At 41.2% G+C, this 10,407-nt stretch overlaps 1 pseudogene; it reads right to left on the bottom strand.

The window, feature by feature from the left end:
• Positions 1 to 8,346: 8,346 nt before the first annotated feature.
• LOC100349833 (SERPINE1 mRNA-binding protein 1-like) lies at positions 8,347 to 10,160 on the bottom strand (annotated as a pseudogene).
• Between the last annotated feature and the right edge of the window lie 247 nt (positions 10,161 to 10,407).

Below are 10,407 nucleotides of genomic sequence, written 5' to 3'. Positions count from 1 at the left end.
GTAAAAACTATAGTTTAAATGGTATGATGGGAATAGAAGCAAGATTTGAATTTGAATGGATTGTGAACAGATAGAATATAAGAAAATAAGAGTCCTGACAACCTTTTCAAGAAACTGGTGAAAACTGGTGAAAAAAGGTGGAGCAGGGCTTAAAGAGGGGGTGTTTGTTGTGGTGGTTACGGTGCTGATGGGTAACCACTACCTGTATCTGAGTGCCTGCTAATAAACTGCTTGCTCATGTGCACCCTTGGAGGCAGCAGGTGATGACTGAAGTTGTTGGGTCTCTGCCACCCATGTGGAAGACCTGGATTGAGTTCCTGGCTCTTGGCTGTGGCCTGGCCCATCCCTGGCCACTGAAGGCATTGGGGAGTGGAAGAGAGGATGCGAACTCTCTCATCTGTCTGTCTGTCTATCTGATCAAAGTCTCTCTCTGCCTCTCAAATTTAAAAAAAAGGAAAAGGTTAGTAGTAGAAAAAGAGAAAACATCAAGGATCCAATAAATTATCTTGCTTGATCATCTAAAAAATAGTCTTGGACACTATTTTATGCAAAAAATGCATGTGAAAGAAATTTAGGTATGAGCAACACTTTGAAGAGGTAAGGTCATAAAGAAATTTTTCATGAAGAATAGTAGCTGAATAGTGTTATTACACGTACAGTTTTTAAAATACATGACACACTAGGAGAGAACAAATTATTACAAATTTTAGAGAAATTGTAGTGTGTGTTTTCTCTATGAGAAAAAGCATGGATATTTCTGTATTAATTTCAGGGAATATTTTATTTATCTGACAGTTCCTCAAACTCTTCTATCTCCCAACCATGTAGATTCTATATTTTTGACAAATGAGCACTTCATGCTCAAGCTTCATAATCAAATTGGTTCAAGAATAAATTGCTGAAAGAGGAACTTTCTTATATTTGCTCTTGTGACAGCTAATGAAGATGGATGAAGAAAAACAGGGATCAGGCTTTGTGGGAGTAGGAGTTCTCATTTCCCACTGTGTTGGCTAAAGGCAAATTTGTTGCCAAGAGAAAAAACATAAGAATCATCTAATTGCTTAATTCCTGCTGAAAGCCAGCCTGTTCAAACACACAGACTTTTGTTTGAAGAAGCAAGTGTAGATCCTTTGCATGCACACCCAACAGGAACATCATTTCCCCCCTCCATTGAACATTTGCTGTTACCAGAAGATATTTATATTTGATCTGAAGAAAAAGAATTCTTTGCAGTTTACTGATGTTCAGAATAGTTATCTGAATAAGCATTTCTGATTGCTTTAATTCTGGGAAATAAAGATGGTAATTAGATTTGGGGAATGGCTAGAAATTTGGAGGTCACAGGCAAATTTAAGAAAGGTCCCTGTCCTCACCTAATTAAACATATTTCTGTATTTGAGAATCAAAGAGAAAGAGGGAGCTCCTGTCCAATGATTCACTCCCAAAATACCTGCAATGACTGGGACTGGGCTGGACTGAGCGTCGTGCCTAGAACAGATCTCCAGTATGGATGGTAGGAATCCAATCGCCTTAGCCATCTCTGCTTCCTCCCAGGGTCTGCATTAGTAGGAAGCTGGGATCTAGAGTCAGAGCCAGCCATTAAAACCCCAAGTTCTCTGACATTAGCAGATGAGCATCTTAATCAGCATTTTAACTACTGGGCTAAATGCCTACCTCTACCCTCAGCTACTTAAAAAAAAAATCAGCCAGTGCCCTGGCTCACTAGGCTAATCCTCCGCCTGTGGCGCTGGCACCCTGAGTTCTAGTCCTGGTCAGGGAACTGGTTCTGTCCCAGTTGCTCCTCTTCCAGTCCAGCTCTCTGCTATGGCCTGGGAGTGCAGTGGAGGATGGCCCAAGTGGTTGGGCCCTGCACCCGTGTGGGAGACCAGGAGAAGCATCTGGCTCCTGGCTTAGGATCGGTGCAGGGTGCCAGCCGTAGCAGCCATTTAGGGGGTGAACCAATGGAAGGAAGACCTGTCTCTCTGATTCTCTCTCTCACTGTCTAACTCTGCCTGTCAAATAAAAAAAAAATTTTAAAAATCAATATATCAGTCAAATGTATGAAGTACCTGGAATTCATACACTGCTGGTAGAAGCCAGATTGATAGGAATTCTTTGGAAAACCATTTGGAGTATCTACTACATGTGCATATGTACCCACATGTGTGTCCAGCTAATACGCTCCTGGGCATTACTCAGTGTTTGTATTGGCATTAGTCACAGTAGTCTCAAATGAAAAACAACCTAAATATCCTTCCACTAAATGTGATGCCCATACTAAAAAGAATGAATTGTTGATCCAAGAAACAAACTGAATGAATCTTAAAAACACTACAGAGTAAATGAAGCCAGACATAAAACAATCTGCATGATTCCATTTTCTTTTTAAATTTCCAAAACAGAGAAAATGAATCCATGAGGATAATGGTCAGACTAGTGGTTGTCCTCGAGGGTACACAAAGGAAACTCTACGATGCTGGAGTTGCCTTAGAATCCAGCGTGATAAATCCAGCATAGCGGGTAAAGCCACAGCCTGCAGTGCCAGCATCCCATATGGGTACCGGTTTGAGTTCCAGCTGCTCCACTTCTAATCCAGCTCTCTGCTATGGCCTGGGAAAGCCGTAGAAGATGGCCCAAGTCCTTGGGCCCCTGCACTCACGTGGGAGACCTGGAAGAAGCTCCTGGCTTCAGATCTGCGCAGCTGTAGCAGCCAGTTGGGGAGTGAACCAGCAGATGGAAGACCTCTCCTTCTCTCTGCCTCTTCTCTCTCTGTGTAACTCTGACTTTTAAATAAATAAATAAATCTTTAAAAAAAATCTAGTGTGATTGTAAAGCCTGGTCATTATAAGAGGGTTATATGTAGGTTAAAGTTCACTGAGCTGTATGGTTCAGATTTGCATAATTATACTCTGTAAGCTATGTTTCAGTGAAAAAAATACCATCTCCCTCCTTTCTTTTAGTGTTTTCTTTACAGAGAAGAGAAAAGGAGACAACAATCTAGGCCTGCCTCCTTGGCCATGACTTTGTGTGCCAGGTGTGTTTTCAGGTACATCGGACCCAGTGACAAACCCTCACTACACTGAGTAATTGATTTTCAGTTAGGAGGTAACAGCTGTCAGAGCTGAATATTTATTGGATTTAAAGTAGTTATTAAAGATAAATTTGATCTTCAGGGAATTCTGGAAACAATCTTTTGATTTTGTTACATCCATGAATCAGTCATCACAGGCTATGACCTTGATCACTTCAATGTCCCTTCATTTGCTCTGTTGGGGCTTGTGGCCTTACCTAGTGTGTAGCAAAGTCTTCCTGTAGGTCCTCACACGGGTTCTGTGAGTGGCCAGATTTCACCTTCCTAACAGATTGACCCATGAATTTTGGAAATACACAGAGATAAGACTGCACTGCAGAAAGCATAAGAAGATTAGAATCCTGGGATCCTAGAAAATGTTGCAGGAAGACCTCGTTTCCACAACTCCAGTATTTCAGCAGATGATGAAGCTTGCAGTGGGGCAGGCTCTTGGTTTCTGACGAGATTGAAGGTTTGGTGACAGGAAAACACTCTCAGTGAAATCCAGGAAGAATCTGAGAACAGGGAAGGGATTTAGTGTCTGACTCATTAGAATGCTAGGATTAACGGTACAGAATACCTAGCACTGAGGAGAACAAAGCTTGATATATTTTAGCAGCTCAGTGACACTATCAAATCGTATTAACAGAATAATAAAACTATTCATTAGCTTATATGTATGCAGTTAATCTGGTGAAAACTTCTTTATGTGGGAGTGCCAGTGTGAGTAAGTGTTAGGCTGCCCTCTCCTTTTCCATCCCTTAGTCTGCTAACCATGTTTATCTTCCATGCAGAATTGAACCAATTTATATAATGGTTTCAGAAGTGAGGTAAATAGGATGGGATTCATTAGTGTTGGACTGATTTGTGCCTGGCAACCTCAGGGGGAACTTCTTGACAGCTAAGCCACCTCGGCCCCACGGTACCAGTTAATAGAAAATGCTTCATCTGTAGTGAATTTGTTTGTTATTGTAGTGGGAACATTCAATATCCTAGTTTTAATGTGCAGCTGCATTAGGCACAGAGTTTTCCAATATTTTTTTGAAAGATATTGTTTACATTTGAAATTACTATTCAGGGAAGGAAAGCCTCTTCCTAGTTGCTGGGTAGTGTGCAGGACAATGACTTTATAGCCCCATTAGAATGTGACAATGACGTAGCTGTGGGAGCTGGCAGGGCAGGAAGCTCCCGTTGAGTTAGAACGAACTGCTAGGTACCTCAGCTGTTGTATAAATTAATTTGGTAGAAATAATCATCTGTCTTAAATTGAGTGTTATAATCGCTGCCTTACATTGTTCATTGATGTTAGTGAATTAACAAAAAACCTAACCCTTGTGACTGGTGCCCTTGTCTTTTGATGTGGCTGTAACTATACGGCACCAACCTAAACAGTATATTTAATAAAAATAAAAACTTATACTCACATCAGATGGTTATTTGTAGACTAAAACACATACTTATCTGATTCAAATTTTTCTTGCTCAAGTAGAAATTTTGTTGTGGAAAATCCATCTAAATAGGAATTCCAACTCTGGTATAGTTTCACTTTTGCAGATATAGTGTAGAAATAATTCTTTTCTCTGAAGAGCCATTCTTTGAAATTGGAGTTTGGATTAGGAAAAAGAGAAAAATATTAAATTTTATGGAATATTTAAAGGCATAATTCTTGTGAAATTTACTTGCACTTATTTTATGCCAATAAAAGACATAAAACTCTATGGACATGAACCAACTCTGAGTGTGGCTGTTACGGTCCTTGAGCCTCTTATCTGTTATCCACTCTGAAGCCAGCGCTTGAACATCCTGTACTCAAATTGTGCAAGTCACTAAGGCATTCATTGACCCAATTCTATTTGTTTTTACATCATCTTTAAATGATAGATTTTTACAAAACATCAAAGCTAACAGAGAAAACAGCTGAAGACACAGAAAACAAATACAACTTGAAACTCTGACAAGTTTGTTCAACTGTATACATAGTGAGATAAGCATGTAACGTAAACAAAAGCACCAGGGTGGATTAGGGGAAGGACAAAATAAGTTGAAAGACTGTAGGTGGCCAGGGAAAAAGTCTTTCACTTTTTCAGTTAGTATTTTTTCTTTTATTAAGTCATAGTCAGCAACAACAAGAAAATAAAAATAAGTTTTATATTGCCTTGTAGAAGCAAGACCCTTTTCTTAGACAATGTACATTTATTAACAAATTAACAGTGGTTTGGGTATGGCTTGAGATCAAGCTAGGTACTTGCTGTTCTTAAATTTTCAATAACTCTTAGGGCTATGCTAAGAAGCAGTTTGGGAAATCAGTCTTATCTAAGAGAGGTGGAGACAGAAGTGGAGACTATGGATTACAGATGGTGCAGCCTTTTCCTCACACCCATCCCTCTAGCTGCTCCACTTCTAATCCAGTGCTCTGCTAATGTGCCTGGGAAAGCAGTAGAAGATGGCCCAAGTGCTTGGGTCCCTGCACTCATGTGGGAGACCCAGATGAAGGCCCTGGCTCCTGGCTTTGGAACGGTCCAGCTCTGGCTGTTATGGCCATGAGGGGAGTAAACCAGTGGATGGAAGATCTCTCTCTCTCTCTCTCTCTCTCTCTCTCTCTCTCTGTGTCTCTCCTCTTTCTCTCTGTAACTCTGCCTTTTAAATAAATTTTTTTTTAATTTAAAGAAATGGTTCCTTGAATGTAATGTTTTACATTTAGATTTCTAACAATGGGAAGTTAACATTTTTGTTCATAAAAAACTGATTTTACTTACTTATTAATTTTAGCTTCATATGTATATATTTTAACCAGTTTTTCACTCAGTGATACGAATATTTTTGGCATCATGGCACATTGTTTTCATTGTTGCCAGTCAGATTATACAAAATACTCGAATAATGGAAGCATGAAATCACCTATTTTAAAATATCTAAGAAGGACCTTTTAAAAAATTCAATTTAAACGATTTATCTTTTAGATTCTGTTCTCCTGTCCTCACCATTGGGAATGTTCTTTGTGCAAAGTCTGCAGCATACCAAGAGGATAGCTTTTGAGGTTACCAAGTCTGTATGGTCAAAGAATCTTCAAGAATTCTGTAGCTGTGGTCAGTGTTGTGGTGTAGCAGGTTAAGCCACTGCCTGCAAAACTGCTTTACTTCCAATCCATATCCCTGCTAATGTGACTGGGAAAGGAGTGGCAGTGGAGTTCCAGGCTCCTGGCTTTGGCCTGGCAGAGCCTTAGCCGTTGCTGCCGTTTGAAGAGTGATCTCTTTTTCTCTTTCTCTCTGTGACTCTGCCTTTCGAATAAATAAATCTTTAAAAGAGAATCTGTAGCTTGTCCCCAAATGTAATATATATACTTTTATGTTTTTACCTTGTATACTAATACTTATATTTTTCAAATATTGAGAGCCACTGATTCATACTGAAGGAAAAAATATTAGGAATACCAAGGATGTCTATGCATTCAAATAATTTGCTTTTAAGATAACTCTGTAATTCCTAGCAGGTGAGTAGAAACTAGGTGGAAAAATATAAAGTATTGACTTACTTTTTTCCTTTTTTTTAAAGATTTATTTATTTATTTGCAAGTCAGAGTTAAACAGAGAGAGGAGAGGCAGAGAGAGAGGTCTTCCATCCACTGGTTCACTCCCCAATTGGCCGCAACGGCCGGAGCTGTGCCAGTCCATAGCCAGGAGACAGGATCTTCCTCTGGGTCTCCCACGCAGGTGCAGGGGCCCAAGGACTTGGGCCATCCTTCACTGCTTTCCCAGGCTGCTGCTCCTCCATTTGCAGAGGAACGACACTAGACCCTGCGCTGTACTTTTGTCTGCTCGGCTCTTCCTGGGTTAGCTGTCATTGCCTCACTCGCGGAGGAACGACGCCGTCCCGGGTTAGCTGCCGGCCCCTCCACCTCCGTGGAGCTTTCCCCGCTTCCGCGGAGGAGCGGCACACCACTGGCTGGCTCTCTCGGGGGCTGCTCAGATGTTCCTCAGGTGTTCCCTCAGATGTTCCTGGTGCATGTTGTCTCTCTCCTCCTTTATAGTCCTCTTCCATCAATCCCAACTCTGCTGCCCACACGCCGAGCACGCTGCTCTCCTCCAATCAGGAGCAGGACCAGCTCCTGCAGTTTATTGGTCAAACTGGAGGCAGCTGTGTAGAAGTTCTTTGGTCTCTCAGTGCCATATTGTGGGAGAGCAGATGATAGAATAAGTCTTAATTCCAGTAACTTAGTCTAGTCTCAGTTGCTCCCCACACCAGGCCATAGCAGAGAGCTGGATTGGAAGAGGAGCAGCCGGGTGTCAAACTGGCGCCCATACGGGATGCTGGTACTTCAGGCCAGGTCTTTAAACCACTGCGCTACCGTGCTGCACCCCCTTTTTTCCCTTTTCATATTACTATTAAGCTTTTGTAATGTTATACAAATTGGATTCATTTGTTGCAGTGGTATCTCATCTTACCAGACACTGGGTTTCATAATTCTGAAGATGAATTAAATGGTGCAACACCTTCCTTTGTATTCATCTACTTTGTACATATCTTTATTATAGTACTTCTCACAGTGTATTACAGTTGTGTGACTGTATTTCCTCTCTTCTAGGTAACACCTAAGTTTCATTATTTTGTTGCTCTCCTACTACAGTGGCTTCTTTGTGGTATATGCTCAGATTTTGTTTTAATTCACTCAACAAACCTGAATTCTATGCTTTGTAAAAGATGAATGTTTGACCAATAGATTTTAATTAAATTGCATTATTGTTCATTTTTTAATCATTAATAAATTATATTTAGGGTAATTTTAGGCTCATTGCAATATTGAATAGAAAGTACAGAGAATTCCCATATATTCCATGTCTCTCTCTCTTAAACTCCCCCCACTGTCAACATACCACACCACGGAGATAGTTTTGACATGTTGCGTACCATTATCACCCAGAGCCTAAAGTTTATATTAGGGTTCTCTCTTGGTTTTGTACATCCTACGGATTTGGACAAAATAAATAGCATGTATCCACCACTGTAGTTTTATAAGATTAGTTTCACCACTCTAAATATCTTCTCCTTCCTTGCTAACCCTGAGCTACCACTGATCTTTTTACTGACTCCATAGTTTAGTCTTTTCCAGAATGACAGTTTGGAACCTTTTCAGGTTGGCTTCTTTCACTTAGTAAAATGCACTTAAGGTTCCTTTATGTCTTTTCTTGACTTAATAGCGTATTTCTTTTCAGTGCTGAATAATACTCTGTTGTCTACCACAGTTTACTTACCTGTTCATCTACTGAAGGACAAATAGGTTGCTTCCAAGTTTTGGCAATTTGTGAGTAAGGTTGGCGTAAACATTTGTGTGCATCTTTTAGTGCTCACATGTTTTCAAATCGTTTTGGTAACTATTAAGAAGTGTGATTGCTGGGTCATATGGTATGACTATGTTTAGTTTTTTTTTTTTAATACATAAAGTAGTTAGTATTGCACACAGCATAAAATTCGACAAATCAAAATTTACATGTCCCAGTTGACCATGTGTGAAAATGCAAAGCAGGTATTAAAACCAATATTATGTCCAGTATTTAAAACCAGTTTGTAACTGGGGAACATCTAAATCCTTAATTAAAAAACACAAATGAAGTGCAAGCTTTAAACTGGTACACACTGTTGACACCTGTATTTCAAATTTGGAAATGCATATTTGTAAGAAGCAATACAAAAGTATTCATGAAGAATGCATAATCATTGAAAATGATGAAAACATCCCTGCTACCAATATATTTCTAAATACAAACTGACTGCCATATTTGTTACTTCTGTGTAGCAAGAGAAGTTTGCTTTCAAAACAGATAAAATTCAGTCTTTAGGTGTGAATAATATGAATAACAGTCTTTTTTTGAAATTCTTAGTAGTTTGGGATCCTTAAACATGCAAAAGCTTTGAATAGCAGGGTCTACAAAGGAACCAGGGTTGTCATGGCATCCAGTTAAGCCAGAGCTGGAAATGCCTCTGGGTCATTGGCATCAGGAGCAGAAGCACTTGACTTGTCAGTCCTGCTGCCTTGGTTCGGACGTCCACTATGCCCATGTCCTCCTTGCCCTTCCCTGCCACCTTGTCCTGGGTGGCCTAGGTCTCCAAAACTGATCTCCAGCTGCGACGTTATATCATTTGCTGGCTTCCGGAAATGATGGTCCATCACGGAGTCTTCAGCATGAGCCTCTTCACTCTGATTTGTGAAGAACAAATTCTTTCTTCCATTGCCCATCAACGCCTTCATTTGGTTTTCAGGTATTAAATTCTGCTTTTGCCCAGTCTTCTATCTGAATTGCCTCCACTCATCCAAAGTCATCTCTTTTGACCCCTCTTCCTTTACCTCTTCCACTTCGTTTTCCTTATTTTCAGTGTCTGCCACTGGATGTTCTTCACCTTCAGGTGTTTCCTCAGTCACCTTTGATTGATCCAAGTCAGTTAACTCATCTTTTGATAGTTCCCCAGTTGTGAGATCTGCTACCTCCACGTTTGTCCTCGTGCTTCCGACCAGATCCATCGCTTCCACTGTGCCTGTCAAATTCACGTTTGCCACGAGAATCAAATCCATCTCCTAGGCCCGTTCCATGTCCATGGCCTCCTCGACCTCTTCCAAAGACCACCACGGCTTCAGATAAGTCGGTCAATTATAGGCGTATCAACGGAAAACTCGCCTCCTGCACCCTTTTCTTCTAGTGGCTTTTCAAATCTTCTTTCACGAGGTGGTCGCCTTTCTGGCCTTCTATCACTTATTTTCCCTTCACCTTGAAGTTGTTGATCAAGTCCTCTCCCAACACATCTTATTCTTTCTTTCTTGAGCACCACGGGTGGCTGCGACTCCTCTTTCTTGTCAGCCACACCAACGTTGGGAGGCAGAGGATTTTTGCTATCTTTCTGGGTCTCTGTACGCAGCTGTTTGCCGCGGCCTGAGCTGCGCTCTTGGCCCCAGGAGCCCCCAACACCGCCCCCCGCCGGCTTCTTTTTTCTTGTTCTCTGCTGCCTTCAGCACCTGGAAGGGGTACAATTCGTTGTCAAATAACTGGTCGAATCAGTTGGTGACCGCGCAGCCGAAGCCTTCCTGTAGGTGCGCAGGCATGACGTTGGTTCCGCGGCGCGTTCCTCCACGGAGTGGAGCGGGCTGCGCTGAGCCATCAGCGCCTGCTTCAGCTCTTCCCCAAGTTGTACATGTAGTCTTATAGGAATCTGCCAAACTGTCTTCCCAAGCATTGTACCATTTTGCATCCTCATAAACAATGAATGGGAGGTTCTGTTGCTCCACATGCTTATTGGCATTTACTCATGTTGGTGTTTTAGAGTTTGTTCATTCCAGTAAATACAGTGGT

Source organism: Oryctolagus cuniculus, chromosome 3 (assembly GCF_964237555.1).
Source record: "Oryctolagus cuniculus chromosome 3, mOryCun1.1, whole genome shotgun sequence".
Lineage (NCBI taxonomy): Eukaryota > Metazoa > Chordata > Mammalia > Lagomorpha > Leporidae > Oryctolagus > Oryctolagus cuniculus.
This window is presented reverse-complemented; position numbering and strand designations above follow the sequence as displayed.